This window comes from Nothoprocta perdicaria, unplaced genomic scaffold (assembly GCF_003342845.1).
Source record: "Nothoprocta perdicaria isolate Ctin4 unplaced genomic scaffold, notPer1 scaffold_214, whole genome shotgun sequence".
Classification (NCBI taxonomy): domain Eukaryota; kingdom Metazoa; phylum Chordata; class Aves; order Tinamiformes; family Tinamidae; genus Nothoprocta; species Nothoprocta perdicaria.
The window spans coordinates 501,294-518,397 of record NW_020455360.1 but is presented as its reverse complement, the minus strand read 5'-3'; the positions used below and the strand labels follow the sequence as shown (position 1 = coordinate 518,397).

Genomic DNA, 17,104 nt, shown 5'->3' with positions numbered 1-17,104 from the left:
TCTTCTGCAGGATAAACACGCAGGCTGATTTTTTGCAAGTTTTGAAGGGGACACAAGTTGCTGTGCTGGGACACAAAAGCCCAACATCAAACACCAAGGAATACAAAGGTCTCATAGTACTATACCTTGCTTGCAAGGTTTTGAATCAACTGTATAACATATGTGTAAGCAGCACATACTCACTGCGGGGCGATGAGGGAAGCTGAGGGCTGAGCACAGGAGGAGCTCAGAAGCTCGGCACAAACCTCCGCGTGACTGCAGCCTCTTCTGCAAGTGCAAAAGGATATTTTCGTCCTTCTCGTTTTCTTTTGTAATTCTTTAAAAGTTAAAAAGAAAAAGAGAAACCCAAAAAGCTCATTTTCCTCTCCTAATTGTCCTAATTGTGATTGAAATGCAGCTACAAGAGGCTAAAGTCTACTAGTTCTACAGTTTCTAAGGACCCTGAAGTCAAACAGCAAAACTGATTCTCCAAGATCTTGTAAATAATATTCACTAGAAAAATCAGTTGTCTGAATGAAAATAAATGTTTTAATGAACCTTATTCRTCATATATTTGCTCTTTTAATATACATCAGCTCCTGTTTCTCTGTATCTTTCAAACAGAYATCTATTTGCAGTATGCAAATACACCAGCCTGAGAAAGGACCAGCTGGGCATGGGATGCTCCCTAGAACCAGTTTTTACACAGAACAGTTTCTCCAGTTGTTTTATATGTATGTATATACACACACACACACAGACAAAGCTGGAGACAAAGAGCAGAAACTCTCTGGGAAGACAAACAGATGAATTAGTGCTGTTAACAATGCTGATATATTAGATTAACATATAAATTGGAAGCTCAAATAAAGGAAGCATGTCATGTTATAGAACAGGCACAGACTGGGGGCTCGGGACATAACAGCACTGAAAGGACCCAGGTGCCCATGAGGGTTTTCCAAAGGCCACATGAAGCACAAAGGCTCAGCCCTCTCCATCAGCGCCTGGAATTTTCTAGACTCTGCTTTAGGGCCTGATGCAGCCTGCAGGGCCTGTCTGTCCTTATGGCTCCCTCTGCCCACACACGTCCCAGCCGGCTACCACACTCCTCCTCTTTCAGTCACCGTCCTGCTGTCAAGCAGGTCTCAAATAATGCCTTGCATAATAATTATAATGAGAGAAAACACTCTGAAATCAGCCCCAAATTGAAATATGAATATCACAGCCATAAATCATTCTTTTCCTTGGAGCCCACAGTGTGCTAATATCCCACTACTTGTGGTGCCACAGGGCTGCAGCGAGCACGACTGGAGAAATGCCCGAAAGCAGCAGCTGCTCTCTCTGTCCAAGGCTCTGCRGTACAGGGAGAGAAGAGGAAGATCCTCTTCTCCGGCACCGCATCTCCCTCTGCCAGCGCCTGACAAATCAAACGCGGGACCAGCAACGATACTGCCTTCATCAAGGGGACCTGCTGGTGCTGTTGGGTCTCTCCCTTCGCTGTGCAAGGGCCATGGATGGCAACAGCACTGCCAGCCAAACTCAAGGTGCCAGAGCTGCCAGCTGGAGGGCAGTGCGGTGGGACCCGGCCCTTGCTGGCACCAAGGCACCGCTGCGAGGARATACAGGGAGTGAGGGACATTCCTGCCCAGGCGCTCGTGTTTTCAGGCTCAGGCCATCAAGAGGYGACTCCTTCCTGCTTCTGTGTTTTCCTGTTTAATGAATGACTTGCCATTTACAGGTGGTCATCTGGGGACACTGTGCTTTGGCATGTATAAAAAAYTGAATATATTACTAAGACATTGCAAGGAAGAATGAGGAAACGGGACCATGTGGCGAGGACTGTCAGCATCCGCAGCTCACACTGACACTGCACCTGACACTGCAGCTCACGCTGCCAAACTGCCTGAGTGAGCGACTACATTGAGAGCAACTGTTAACTGCAGGTAGGTTTCATTAATGTTAGCAGCCATCTAGATATATTTAATCTTCAGTCACTTACAGTGTTTTCAGGGCAGGTCTACAGGAAGCTGATGTAGACAGGGGCTGTTCTTCTCGGAACATTCTTTGTCCTGAGCCACAAAGATGACCATTTTTCCCCAAACCTTTCTCAGCACCGGACTCACGTTCGCAGCTACACTCACGTCAGATCCGTGGGCTCGTCACGGGGATCTCATCAGGGTCTGTGTTGTGAACAAGTTGGGGTGAAGGAAAAAGCTTCATTAGGTGGAGAAGCAAAAAAGTGCAGTCTGGGACAGAGATCCTGCAAAAAACGCTGTCTGCATTGGGTAGGAAAGAGAGGAACGGGGAAACCCAGGCAGAACCCAGCCTGACAGTACATTAATTTCCAGCGCGTTCATCCCATGGTAGCACGATGGCCTTAGAGAACCGCCCTGCCTAAATCCACAGGAGGACGAAGGAATTTCACTGCACGCAGGGCACCCACTGCCCCGTGGGCTGCAAGGCATCCAGGGCCCCCTCCTCGGGACGGGGCAGATCTTCACAGCGAAGGACACGGCTGAGGTAAATGCTGTCGCAGACGCACGTTCGGTGCTTAAATGCAAAACTGAAAAATAAAGAAACAAAACCAAAGAGGGCAAACAACAATATATCCTATATATCCTATATATCATTCCTATATATCATTCTGCTGTCCCTTAAAGGCAAAACGTATCCAGAACATTTGAACTAATACAATGGAAACTTTATTTTTCCACAGCTCTTTTTATCAGGCAATTTTAAATAGCAGTAGCAGCACTAGTGCCCCAAAGCCCTAACATGTGAAACCTGCCCCATTTTATACTCAGCAAACTTAGGCTACAGAATCGCTGAAGGCAAATCCATCCTAAAAACAGACCAGCCTAGAAACATCCTGGGGGAAAGATCCTAATTCAGAGCCATGGTTGCAATGTTCACTGGCGCTAAGGCACAAGCTGACATCTGTGCAAAGAAGGGCAAGAGTTTTGCAAGCGGAAGTTTCTCTGCTTAAGGGAAGAAAGACTCAGGGACAGAAATATTAAAACCTAGCTCTGCTGCTGGTCCTTGGAAGCACCAGGGTCCCAGCCTTGTGATGCTTTTCCCTCCCAGGATCATTCCCAGGATCATGCCAGCGTTTGTACCTTAGGAGTGGGTGCAGCTTCAGATCTCAAAGGTTCGTGTCAAAGGCAGACGGGCATTTGAAATCCTGCAGCTCCAGTGAGCTGAAGCTTTAATGCAGCAATTTGCTCTGAGTGAGTTGTTCTGGTGAAGTTTGCTGGAGCTTTTTAAATGTTAGAGCATCTCTTCACGTTGATTAGCAGCCAAGAGCACAAGCATGAAAGCGCCATTAAAAATGCTCAGAGCATAATTTGCCCATGCTTGTTGTGGAGTCTCATCAGGACCGCAGCGCTCCAGACAGTTAATTGAAGGCAAGCACTGAGCTTGCCGGGAGAGCAGATACAGAGCGTGCGGCAGAGGCGCTAGCGCCAGAGCAGCCCACACTCTGGCCCGTGTCCGCCCTCCGCAGAGCAAACCCAAGCGCCGTTACGTTCAACGAAGGAGGACGGTGCCCTGGGACCTACCCGTGACAGGGACGCAGGGAGACGCTGCCTGGGGAGGACTGAGCTAGTTGGAGGCCGCGCTGCAGAGCACAGCCGCCGTCACCTCTCCACTCGGGGCTCTGTAGGGAGCCCTCGTCCCCCCGACGGCCCGGACCAAACCCGAGTAGCGACGCTCCGGATYGCGCCGGGGCCGAGCGCAGTGGCCTTCGCGTGGCTCCCGCGGATCTGCTCGTGGAGCAGCAGCCACAGCCCCCAGAGAAAGCAACAGCAGCAAACWAATTAAAGTAGAACAGGACCACAGCGACCACAAGCAATCCCACATTATGGGGGGGCTTTAAAGGCAGGCTTTCCTCACAAAACCAGCATCTTCCAAATATATCCCAAAACTCTGAATTTGCTCTTGTTAAAAATTACCACTATACCTATCAAACATGTCAGATTATCCTGAGAAAGTTTCCATTTTGTTCAGTTCAATTTGTTTGTGTATATATATATAGGTGTATATTATATATAAAAATATACATATATGTCCTTTGAAGGATATACAAAGGAATCATATAATAATCAGCCAAATCATATAGACTAATATACAACTAGTTGCATGAAAAGCTACAAAGCAAACGACTAATATTTGGAGCAACAGTAATGTAGAAAGCAACATCACTCCATTTCTCGCTGCTTCTTATCACACACGTAAAAATGAGGGGCTTCTGCTACTTTCTGGCACCATCATGTTTCCATTTTCACATACAAGAAAAAGGAAAAATGAAGAGAGTGACTGAAGTACAATAAAATAATCTAATAAACCAGTTCTTTGATCTTTAGAGGTAAAGCTAGAGCACCACCGAAAAGAAAACCCATGAGTTTAATCCTGCGTGGAACAGCTCTATGAAGCAGAGTGCTCGATGCCAGGGTGAGTGCTCAGGCAACAACTTAGCCTGCAATAGACTGCAAGAATTAAATATTCTCGATTACAGGCAGCTGAAAACCTTCTACTCTTTTCTATAGTGGGGCACAGAAAGGGGGTTGATGCCCAGCCCGCTCCTCACGCCACCTCCGTGCTGCCCCCGCCGGGTTTCCGCTCGCAGCGACGCCGCAGGCTGAGGATTCCCAGGAGCAGGGAAGTGGGATGCAACCATTTTAGCGCTTGTGCTGAGCAAGTTTGCAGATGATACCAAACCGGGTGGAGTGGGCAACRCTCCAGAGGGCTGTGCTGCTATTCAGAGGGATCTGGACAAGCTGGAGAGCTGGGCAGAGAGGAACCTCATGGGGCTTGGCAAGGACAAGTGCTGGGTCCTGCACCTGAGGATGAATAACTCCAGGTTCCAGGACAGCTTAGGGGTTGACCTGCTAGAAAGCAGCTCCACAGAGAGGGATCTGGGAGTCCTGGTTGATAAGTTAACCATGAGCCAGCAGTGGCCTTGTGGCCAAGAAGCCCCAATGGGATCCTGGCTGCATCAGGAGGACATTGCCAGCAGGTCGAAGGAGGGGATCTTGCCCTCTGCTCAGCCCTGGGGAGGCCGCACCTGGAGCATTGGGGGCAGTTCTGGGTTCCTCAGGACAAGAGGGATGTCGAGCTTCTAGAGAGGGTCCAGTGGAGGGCAACAAAGATGATGAACGCACTGGAGCATCTCTCTCGTGAGAAAAGACTGGGCCTGTTTAGCCTGGAGAAGATTGAGAGGAGACTTGATCAATATCTATAAGTACCTGAGGGAAGAATGTAGGTAGCAGGGGGCCAAATTTTTCCTGGTGGTGGCCAGTGACAGTACAAGGCGTAAGGGATATGAGTTCAAACCCAGGAACTTCCATCTCCATGTGAGAAAGAACTTCTTTCCTGTGAGGGTGCCAGAGCCCTGGCACAGGCTGCCCAGGGAGGCTGTGGAGCCTCCTTCCCTGCAGATCTTCCAAACCCGCCTGGATGCGACCGGGTGCCCCGTGCTCTGGGTGTCCCTGTGGGAGCAGTGGGTTGGACTAGACGATCTCTAGAGGTTCCTGCCAACCTCAGCCATTCTGGGATTCTGTGATTGYGGTCACAGTCAGCCCAGGCTGAGCCGATACGAGATGGCTGCGACTTAGCCATGACAATAAGCTGTAGCCCATGTCACATCACGGGGATCACGTCCTTGCTCATGCTGACTACTAAATCATGGCTTCTTCCCCCAGCAGGCTTCAGTGCTCGCTGTCCCATACAAGCAGGCAGGCGGGTCGGGCAAGGTCCCCATGCAAGAGCTTTACTGAGGTCTTGCCAGGTCACCACCATCCTCTGCCCTCATCCAAAAAGGCACCAGCTGTGAAGCAGCCAGAGAAAMACACATTGTCCTGAACAGCTCAAACAGCCACCTGGGGGGCACGGACTTGGGTTGGCTCCAGAGCTGGGAGGCAAAACTCAAGTCCTGCTTCAAAAGGCACAGAGTTTAAAGGAGGGGAAAACCGAGCGCGCTGCTCCATGTCTTCTCTCTGTGCTCCCTGAAAGTGCTTTGGCACAGGCAGCCTGGCCATGCAGCAGGTCAACTTTGAGAGGGAGAGAATCGAGTCACTTTGCAGCACTTCTGCRCATGACATGGAAATCCACAAATACAACCGGTACCTAAGGGTGAATTAGAGCTGTCAGGTTTTCTTCCATTTCCCTCAGCACATCCCTGGGGATGTACTGGAAAGGAGTCACCGAGATCTCCTATTAAAGAGCCACTGACTTGCACAGGATGGAGCCGAGCCAGCGCATGGGTGCTCTAGCCCCACAGCATGGGATGCTGCTCRGCCCCACGTGGAGCACACACCGACTCGCTGCTCTCCAGCAAGCCCTCCTGGCCTTAGCAAGGCCACAACATCCTGCTTTTCAACCTGTGACCTTCTCCTGTGAAGAGGCCAACTCCCTTTAAAGAAATTCATTCCCTCTTTTTCCTGCAACTCCTGTACTTACTGAAATCATCCAGAGGTGACCGTCCATCAGCAAGTTGGTATTAATGCTTTATTACTCTGGTGTTTTATGGTATCATTAGGAAAAAAAGAGRCTTTGCTTGCTTTATGATTTAATCAAGCCTCTTCTTTTCATACAGGATTTAAAACTACTTCAGATATTGAGCTCACCCTGAGAGACTCCTTTGTGGTTGTTCTCCCAGCATCACTTTTGGGGATGAATTTTTCCAGCAGAACTAACTATAGAGCAGCTATTGCCACTTCCCTACTTGCTGCTACAATCTGACACAATATTTAGATTACTTCAGCATTGAACTACAGCTATCTAAAGTCATGGATGCAAAAGGGGGAAAATGAAAAGAGAGAGAAAGAAGCCCTTCAGGAAAGCTATGCCACCACTGACCGGAATCAGCAAGAAATCAGCATGAATGTCTGCATTTATGTTCAAAGCATAGTAGAGCTAAACTGCCTCGCAGTCACACGACCGAACAATTGGAGCACGGAGCTGGCTTGATTGGTTTGGTAAATGTACAAAGTTATTTTAGAAGTTGAAACTAAATCTAACCACAAAGAGGTTCAGAGAGTTATTCAACACTGCATGACTGGGCATTCAAATTTTGTGCTTTTAAAGCCCAGTAACACTCACAAGGGTAAAACAAGGCGGATTATGTATATACATAGCAACAGACTAAATTAGCTACTATCCCTCAAAAAAAGTAATGCCAGAGCCATCATGACTGGGTCTGTGAGAACATTAGCTCAACATTCAGATGTAGTAAAAGGGCAGCTCAAATGACTAGAGTTACTACCAAGGAAAATGAAGCAAACCACGAGACAGGGGTTTGCCCCTGCAGAGATCTCCAACATACCTGCTTTTTGAGTGCTGCTGTTTCTTGCACTTTTCTCTAAGAAATTTATGTATCAGCAGCTGCCAGAGACTGGGCATTTGTCTCGAGAGCCCCCTGGTCGCTCCACATGGTTGCTCTTATCCATGGGTTAATTACTAGTCACGTTTTCCTGCCTACAGTTTGGGGATGGGGAGAGTTACAATTGATGAAGGTAACAACACGGAAGTTGGGCCAGGAAGGAGTACAAGAAACTGAATTTAAACAAAGGTCAAAATAACAGTCAGTGCATCCATCTTCTTAAAAACCTCTGGGATATCATGATCTATAAGAGCATGCCTTTCAAGAAAAGTGGAACGGAAAAGGCATATATATTTAATTATTAATCATTTTTTACTGCTCCAAAGCATTAAGAACAGCTCTGCTCACTACATGCTAGAGAACTGACCCTAGTGCCAAAGGCCCAACCCACCATTATCCACCTAACAGCGGCAACATATTGATTTTTGCTCCGTTTATCTGTGCACCAAGGTAGCCGATCTCCGCGCACACACGTGAGCGCAAGGTACCGACTGCAGCTGGGTGATGTTCTCGGGGGATTTTTGGTCACGCCTTTAGGGCAAAGAAAAGAAAAACCCACCRGGCTTCTCCCACCCCATTACGTCCGTCCGCCCCTCCGTGGAGACGCTGCTGAGCCCGTGCTCGCCCCTCAGCTGTGAAACGAAGCGGAGGGCACCGGGCGCCAGGCGAGAGCGGGCAGCGAAGCGTGATCCCGAGCGGAGCCGCCAGCGCCTCGGAGGGCACGGGCTGTTCCGGCAAAGCTGCGGCCCGGTGGGACACGCTGCACGCACAGCCCCGGGCAGCCCAACCTCTGCTGGCGCATCCGGCCGTGCCGGAGCTCGCAGCGAAGGCGGCAGAGGCGGAGAGGAACTCGGAAAACATTTATGATTTGCTAATAATTTTTCCCTCTTAAAACCAAAATACCAAGCGTAGTTCTCCTGGAATTCTACTGATATGTTAGGAAGATAACAGGAGAGACTGCCCCATAATACTCCCTCCTGTCCCATAAAATATGTTAGAACCAGCACTGGACATTTATAGTAAAATCCTTTTCGCAAAGGGTAGAACGTCCTGGAGTGTCAAAACTCATTTAGACCTCTCGTTTTGCCCCATCTCTTCCTAAAATTGGTCAGGATCTTTCCAAAGGGGAAAAGCAGCATCTCTATTTCAGTCAATCTACCAAATATTTTGTCAATCAGCTTGTGCTCAGGGCTTGTGCAGCTAGAAGTGCACATTAAACAGAAAGGCRATTAAAATAATAATAATAACTCACACACAAAGAGAAACATGGGGAAACCAATGGCACCAAAACAATTGCTCTAATTGCTCCCACAGTTTTGTTAGGAAAAAAACAAAAGAGAAGGACAAAGAATGACACATGCAAAAGGAGCCAGGGCTCCTGTGAGGTTTATCTGTGGACACCAGCCTGCTGGGCTTCTCCTCCAGCCAGGCCTTGGGAGAGATAAGAAGCGATATGAAGAGCACAGAGGGGGCTGGCAGCAGAGCCGTGACAAAGCGCTGACTGCTCAAGTGCCATCCTGACGGGATCAGCACTTTTTTGGATACTACTTCAAATCTTTGTAATAGGAACAGATTAAAAAGATCAGATGTGCTAAACATGCTGACTCGTCAGGGGTGTAGGGAGAAAATATCTTCTAGAAATAGTCTCTCCTTCTCTCAGTTATCTTATCCAAATAATTTAGCTTGGTACTTAAACAGTGTGCGTGAAAAAACATCCACAAAACAACTTCTGCACAAATTCAGTATCCCGGAACACTCCTGGCTTAACCACGCTGTTTTTGAGTGAGGTCACGGACAAAGGCAAGGGGAAGAAATTAATAGAGGCAGGCTAGACAGAAAATAAATTTCCAGAAAACCAGACTCATCTTTTCATTGCCCTCAGTGGAATTTTATCAGGGATAGTTCTGTCCGACGCGCAGCGTAATGACAACTCTGAAGCGCGGCTCCAGCTGGCAGAATTAACGGCAGAGCCCAGCAGGAGCAGCGCTGGGGCACGCGCAAGCAGACTCCCTAATCCAGGGTGATTAAAAATAATGAAGCTTTAAGGTGGCCCTGCAGTTCATAAAGGCTGTCTCCTACCTCCTCGTGTAGGTGTACTCTTAGACTTCAACTGGAATAAGAGAAGCACAGAAATTAATCCAGCCAAGTTTTTAGGGAAGGAATGATTTTGTCTCATCTCTATTCCCAAAGCATTTTTATCCAGCCCTTCCCAAAATGGCATCCCCAGCTGCATTGCCCTCCTATGTACATGCCATTTCCATGCACTTCATGTGGCCCAAGAAAACCTCCCTGACTTTCAAGTATGCTTAAAATATTTGCCTTAATGTACACATCTATCACACTCCAAAGAAAAGACAGTATGACACACACACAAAAAAGAAAAAACTCCAGTAAGGCAGGCTTCAAAACATCATTTACGGWTATCTAGATAAATCAAGTGACAGCCCTGACCAGATGTCTTATGCGGGTCTGCATCCAAAGGAGACAGGCTGGGATTTAAAGCACTTAACGCTGCAGCAGTGGCAGCCTGGCGAGGAGGTGGCAGCACGAACCCAGCCCTAGCACAACAAGGGGTCTAAAGCTCTTTTATTGACTTGACATCAGTAAATGTTTGTGGAAATGACRGCATTTAGGTATCATACAGAGGGCATGATGTTGAGTCGGAGCTTTACTGCTACGCTGGAGATGCCAAGGAGAGGAATAATTATCCTCTCCCGCAGCCTCACGAGCCCTACGGAAAGCAAGTGCTCTTCACTCGCTTCCCGGGGAGCCGCAGGAGGCGTTAGAGGCACCCGGGGAGCACGGCTTGCAACTCCCCTCATCACAGCAGCACCCAACCTGCACCAAACACAGCTCTCRTCTGTGCTCTCCCTCTGCAAGACGAGGACAGGAAAGCCCAAGGGGGAGAAGGAAAGACTCTTGCTTTGGATTTCTGCACAGCTTAGCTGATTTGTACAGGTCAAGGGCAGCAAGTTGCCTATGCCTATTGTCTTTGCCTATTTTGCAACCTTTAACTCCCTGGGCATTTTCCCCTTGGTAAAATATATTCCCCTCCTTTCTACCAGTTTGACACAGACAGATTCATCAAGCAAAATATTTGGCCTTTGCCAGGACAGGCCTCCAAAAATACTGTTGCTGAAGGGTACCCTGTCCAGCACTCACATTTGTTGTTCTGTTCCTTAGTGTATCTCTGAGTTTTCTGTTAAAGCCTCAGGAGCCAGTCACACTATGACAGAACACATTTAGAAAGGAAAGCAAAGCCTCCAAGCTGATCTCCAATACAAAAGCAGAATTTTCCTTTGGACTTTCCATTCACCCCCCCCCCCAAAATAAAACATCTTCATTCTAAATCCTATCTTGTTGTCCTGATATTCCAGCTGCTGTAAATAGCTCCTTCCAGACGACAGAAAAGGCCCTTTGCATAATCCTATCCTGGAAAAGGCACCACTAGAAAACTTTCTAAAAGTACTTCTAAAACTACTGGAAAACTATTGAATATCCTGGGCAAGTCAAGCTCAAACTACRAGCTGGCACAAGAACAAAGGTAAAGAGCTATAATTCAAGCTAACTTGTTATGAAAAACAGGCACCATGTACTTGATAGGGAATCCATAATAAATGCAAGATATTAGTTGTCATGGGTTTTACCTTGCTCATGAATTATTTGCTAGTTTTGGCAGACAAACGTTCTTATTTCTCTGAATGGTTTTCTCTTTCCATTTATTATATATGGCACCAAAGAATTAAAAAAAAAAAAAAAAAAAAAAGAAAGGAATAATCTATAACAAAAACATGCCCTTGCTGCGCTATCTATGGGGACTGAATTTGGAGTCTATGCAGGCATTAGACTGGGAACAGAAAAAGGAGGAGGGAGAAAAAAAAAAAAAAAAAAAAAAAAAAAAAAAAAAAAAAAAAAAGAAAAAAGAAAGGAATAATCTATAACAAAAACATGCCCTTGCTGCGCTATCTATGGGGACTGAATTTGGAGTCTATGCAGGCATTAGACTGGGAACAGAAAAAGGAGGAGGGAGATGGTGGAAAAAGCACAGACAGAAGAAACAAAGAAGAAGCAGAGAGAAGCCAAGGGACTTGTCTGAGCATGGAACAAAAGCAGGGACAGGGCAAGGGATGGGTTGTTCCCAGCCTGGGCAATGCCAGGYGCCAGCTGCAGAGTTCCCCTCTAACACTGGGCCAGGTACCTGCTGAGCCTTCAGTGCAGAGAGGAACAGCACGAGGAGGCCTCACGCAGAACCACAARGTCCTTCCTCACCCATAAGCTCCACCAAGGCTGGGACTCACTCAGGATGCTCTTACCTACATCAGGAGCCTGTTCTCTAATCACTGCTGAATCCTGTTACACAGCAAAGCATCTTCTCCCAGAGGTAACAAAGTGGTGATAAGAACAATCTCACCTTTTGGCCATTGCATTTTTTTTCTGTTATTTGAATAACTACTATTAATTAATTAATAAACAACAGGCASGAAATCATCTTTTACAGGCTAACGACTGCAAGATAAAACATCATCAAATGGAAGCACTAGAGGAGCAGTGCTGGACAAGACTCCCCGCAAAGCGCGTGCCCCAAGGAGTCAGACACAGAGCAAGCACCAGAAACAAGCTAAGTTCCATCCCCGAGTTTCACCCAGCTGCATCCCCTGCCTTCTGCTCCGTGGCAGCAGCTCTTCCAGCGGGACACGTAGCTGGCCCTGAAGCCACCTCGAGGAACTGTTCGTCCTCTGCACCCAAGGACACCCCAGCCTGGACTAGTGCTGCTCCCTGACACCCAGCCCCGAAAGTGGGACGAGGGGAGGCTCCAGCCTCATGGCAACACAGAGTTCAGGGAAGGAGATTCCCAGGTTTGCCGGCACCAGCTCTCCAGGGAGCTAGTAGCGCACGGACACACACATACAGCAACAGGGCCAGGGAAGCGGTTTCACGTGTTYCCAACTCGCACGATAAAACTGGAGGTGAACACAGCTGGTGTGTGAAGCGAGGAAGAGGAGGTGGGTAAAAGCGGGGGAGAAGAGCAAGGAGGTGTGAAGAGTGAAGATGGAGAGGAGAGGGAAGGAAAGAACCCATCTGAGCTAAACTGTGAAAGAGATCCAAGGAAGAGTTCCCTTCTAAGGACACAGGAATGAGGCAATGCTGGCAGAGCTGAGAGAGGGAAGTGGGGAAAAGAAGATTCAGCACAAGAACAGTTCTGACATTAAAAAGGAAAAAAAAGGGGGAGTGGGTACGCACACCCAAAAGCAAATGGAACCAGGGTCGCAGCACAGGAGAAGCCCAKAGTACAAGCCCAGTCCCTTAACTCCAATGGCAGTCACTTTATGGTCACCTTGTTTCCTGAAGGAATGACTTTTCCCACAYGGATGTCACAGGTCTATCTGGCCCCCTGTAACATCTGGCCTTCCCAGCTCATTTCAGTGTGCTCATGAGCAGGACCCGGCTCCAGACACCCCAGCACCTTTGCAGACAGGTGACCAGCTGGGGAGTGACTCCAATGTTTGCTCACCTGGGTTAAGCTTTGGGAACCTCCACTGGAAAGGGCCTTGCAAGTCCAGCTCTGCTGCTGCTTCAAGGGATCCTCCCTGCAGGACTCCTACCACCGACAGTGCCACGTGGGAGCTTCTGGGGTCCGGTGCTGGTGCAGTTTTGAGTAGCAGCTCAACTAATACCGTATGTGGTTGGCATTAACTCCAAAGGCCTACCTTACAAATGCAAAAGTCATGTACATTGGTGAATACAAGCCTGGATTCAGTAGCAGRTCATCGTGATTCTCTGTGTGACCTCAAGCAAATCGGCTGGGGCAGCCCCCCAGGAGCCCATCTGGAGGTGCTAACRTGCTCCAGGCAAGCTGCAGGGACGCGTGGCTCATGGCACGGCAGCATGGAGCTGCACAGCAGCAYGGAGCTGCACGGCCTCCAAACCCTCCACAGGCCTTGCCAGACCCGCCCTGCAAGCTGCTCCGCAGCGAGCGGGTCCCGTGCACAGCAGGCTGCCACCGGGGAGGCACTCGGGCCTCTCTGCCCCTCAGTTTCCTTGTAAAACTAAAACCATTGAGACAGGGAGGTTTCCTTGATCAAATAACATCCTCCTAGAGAAACAACACTGTCGAAACGCTGCCTGCACCCACAAGCAGCCTTTCGAGCGCACTTCAAAACGCAGCAGCGTTTCCTGCGCTTACCAAGCATCCATCCAGATCAGCAACACGACAATTTCTGTTTTGCTCTGCACTAGTCAGTTCAAAGCCATCTTCTGCAAAGACTGCAACACAGAGGAGGTTTCAGGCATAACTTTTCCAACTGAGAGATTTTATCTTCGGTCCCATTTGCTTTGAAATTCCATCTCTCTTTTGCAGCTGCCTGAAAACATCCTGGATATGTATCATATTAATAAAATGCTAATCTGTCGTAATTGAAATATTTTTCAAGCGCACATAATGAGGCAATAAGGAAGATTAATTTACAAAAGGTCACCGCAGCCAACATAAACCTCAACTTGGAGATCATAAATACTCTGGCRAAGCCAGAGGGAAAGAGACCTTGGGGAGTCTGCAGTTTCCTACAGGCTCATGCAATGCACGAGTGCCAGAACACACAAGCTGGACGGAAACTTCAGCTGYGCTCTGCAGAGCGTCGCCCGCAGCAGCCACCGGCACCGCTCCTGCCTCARCAGGAAGCAGCATTTCATAGTGACTGTGTGGTTGTGCCCAGATCCACCCTGCAGTGTCCCTGGCAAAGGGACACACGGGGTGGCGCCAAGCAGGGGGTCCGGGCGGGAGCTCCAGGCACACGAGCTGGCAGGCGCACGAGCTGGCAGATGCACGAGCCGCGCAGGCGGCAGGTTGTGATGTCCCTCCCTACCCAYCCCAGGGCCAGCGGGTTTCATCATTCAGCCAGAGAGGAACGAAAGCAGGAATTCAAAACAAGCAAGACTTCTGATTCATAGAATCACACGCTGATTCTGTGCTCGGTCGTGACTACTCCCAAGTCACCCATTCTACCAGGAGACTCACTSAGTGGCAAGAAGGTGGAAATGGTTCCCCCTGCTCCACAAGGTGCCCGCTCCTGTTCAGCAYCCTGCACCCTGTCAGGAGCACTGCTTGACCTCCCCGCTTCGGCAMCAGCCGACAGAGAGCCGCAAACCCACTCGGAGAGCAGAGGAAACCGCTCCAGCTTCGCCCCAAGCTACAGACAACTGCATCTGCCCAATCTACACGTTCTGCTTTCCAGCACCAGCCACTCATTTCCAACAGCTTCCCTGGTGCTCATGTTGGGAGCCCAAAGCCAGAAAAACAAAACCAAAAAACCCTRCTACAGTCAGACATRCCCCAGACAATTTGGTTATAAATGGATTATAAACTTTGCATAGGAGAAAACTGAGCTTATTTGTCTCTCCTTTCCCCTTCCTCCCCCGCCTTTTTAATTTTTCTTTTTCTCTTTGGTGAGAATTCAAGAATGCCCAACAGATTTGGGGGACATTTTTCAATCTTACGATACACCTTCTTAAGGCCAGCTTCCCTTAACACTGCTCTGGAAGGCCATTTACATCTTTATTTTTAATTCTCACATCTTAAATTGAAGGATAATGGGTTTGTAACAAGCAAGAGACTTCTGCTTCCTTTCATTAAAATGCATATTATTCAGTTAAAGTAGGAAAAAAAAAAGAAAGGCAAAAAACATCAAAACAAATTTCAAGCACCCTAAGTAAAAATCCCTWCCCATCTTGCTTCTGATTCTCTGCAGCAGTCATTTCACTCTGGTCCTTAGACTCATGGGATACTGGAGATCAAAATTTTGCATATTAAGCAGTGTCTCCTCTTATTTTAAAGCTCTAGATATCTTCTTCCTTACACTTTGCACCCACCTTTATATAAAGCAGAAGCAAATCCTGCTCAGGATCTCTCTGGGGTTTGGGGTTGTTGTATGTACAGAAAGGATTGACCACTCATGCACAGACTATTCTTGACATTGCTTTAGGTTGCCCAATCTTCTGCTGGAGTACGATGCCTTCAGCAAAGTTCTGGAAAAAAAAAAAAAAAAAAAAAAAAAAAAGGTAAAAATCTCTTTGCTTTTTAATTTAAAAAAAACTCCACCTTTTTTTCTTTCAGTCTTTGCAATTCTCAAAAGCAGTTTTCAATAGAAAAAAACACACCAATGTCCAAAACAGGATAGAATTTCCTACCCTGCCATCGCACTCTATCCTCTGCCCCGCGCACCCTAATGTTGGCCTGGGAAGCAGAGCTCCCAGCGCCAGCTCTGGAGCTTCAGCCCTCCACTGCCCCAGGCGTGGGCAAAGAGCACTCACCACYGCTGAGCCGGCAGCCCCGGCCCGCGCTGCCGCGTGCGTGGGAGCTGCCGCGGCCTCAGCCGGCACAGCCCAGGAAACGCTCTCCGGCTCCCTGCCCAGGGTCACTGCACAACCTGGTCGCTAGTCACGGAAGATCTGCGTTACCTGCTCTCCAAACCTACAAAAAGAAGAAGAAAACAGTATTAACCATCAGGATAGCACTATTATTTCCTATGGCATGTGTGTCTGCCGAATATTCTCCAGGGAATGCTTCAAATTCTTGTAGATAAAATGGCTGAGAACATTCACACTGAGCTGTCTTTTGCTCCATTTTCTTTTTAAAACATTCACATTGAAGCCATTTTAAATTTTTCCTTCTGGCAGCTCTACCCTTTAAGAAGAAATGAAGCAYTAAAACTCCCTAGGAAACTCTCCCCTTCCTCAGCCAGCGTAATTGATCCCTGCAGAACTCCAACTCAAGGGCTCTTCCAAGCACCTTGATTTCCAAAGCCTTCCATCCTCCCTCAGAGGCTGGTTGTACCTGGTCACATTCAGCTGCTGCCTTCAGGTGAAAAGCAACCTCTTGGCAGCAGCTGCTAATTCTTGCAGCCCTAACTCAACAAAAACTAATTGTACTTAGGAGCACCTGAAACCTTAACAAAATGGTCTTTATGCAGAAAAATTGCTCGGGTAAAACACAGCAAGTCAGGACACTTGCATATCATGCAAGGTAGGGACAGACATAAATCCCCAACGGGGTGTGAACTTCAAATTACTGCACATGCTTCAAGCCAGGCAGGTCTATGGCTTCTTGAACTGGGAAGGAGCCATTTAAAGTAGAAGAATTAGAAGGAAAAGGATACAAATATTTTAAAAGCTCTGTGAAATCAAAGCCGTGGAGGCTGGAAACCATCCACTGCAGAAAGGCTCCAGGAGAGACCGTGATGCTTATGTGCTACTCAAAATCAAAAAATTTGCTTGGAATAATGACAAAACAAAATCTTTTTTACTTTTTTCAGCAAATCTTCACGAAATTTGTTCACCGCTGATCTAGCCTGATTTGTTTGTTTTTATGACAGTTCCCCTAAATCAATGACTCCAACAGCTCCAAATGGGGCTGTACCAAGCAAGGCAAAGGCACAGTCCTAGCCAAAACAGGATTGCATTTGTTCTCCCACATGCTGGCAYGCTCCGGGGTGTTACAAATAAGGAGCAGATGGACGTGTGGATCGCACTGGATAGATCTCAAAATAGATTTTTAGCTATCCAAGACACTATAGTCTCTGGAGACTCTGAACTACATATAAGAAATTGCAACGTTCCAGTTGAATTCTATAAATATACCATCTTTACTGGCAAGCAAATACATTTTATACTTATATTTAGTTCATGTTCACATTCAGAGTGACTGTTGCTGTATTTCATGTGACAATAGGACAACTATTGTGTTTGGCTCAT

General features: G+C 47.8%; 1 long non-coding RNA gene across 1 annotated transcript; it reads right to left on the bottom strand.

Annotated features, from left to right (window-relative positions):
• Positions 1-202: 202 nt before the first annotated feature.
• LOC112946736 lies at positions 203-15,363 on the bottom strand. Its single transcript, XR_003249285.1, has 3 exons — positions 15,224-15,363; positions 1,979-2,159; positions 203-267 (listed from the first exon to the last, which is right to left on the bottom strand). It is a non-coding gene; the product is annotated as an uncharacterized LOC112946736 (long non-coding RNA).
• Positions 15,364-17,104: the final 1,741 nt, after the last annotated feature.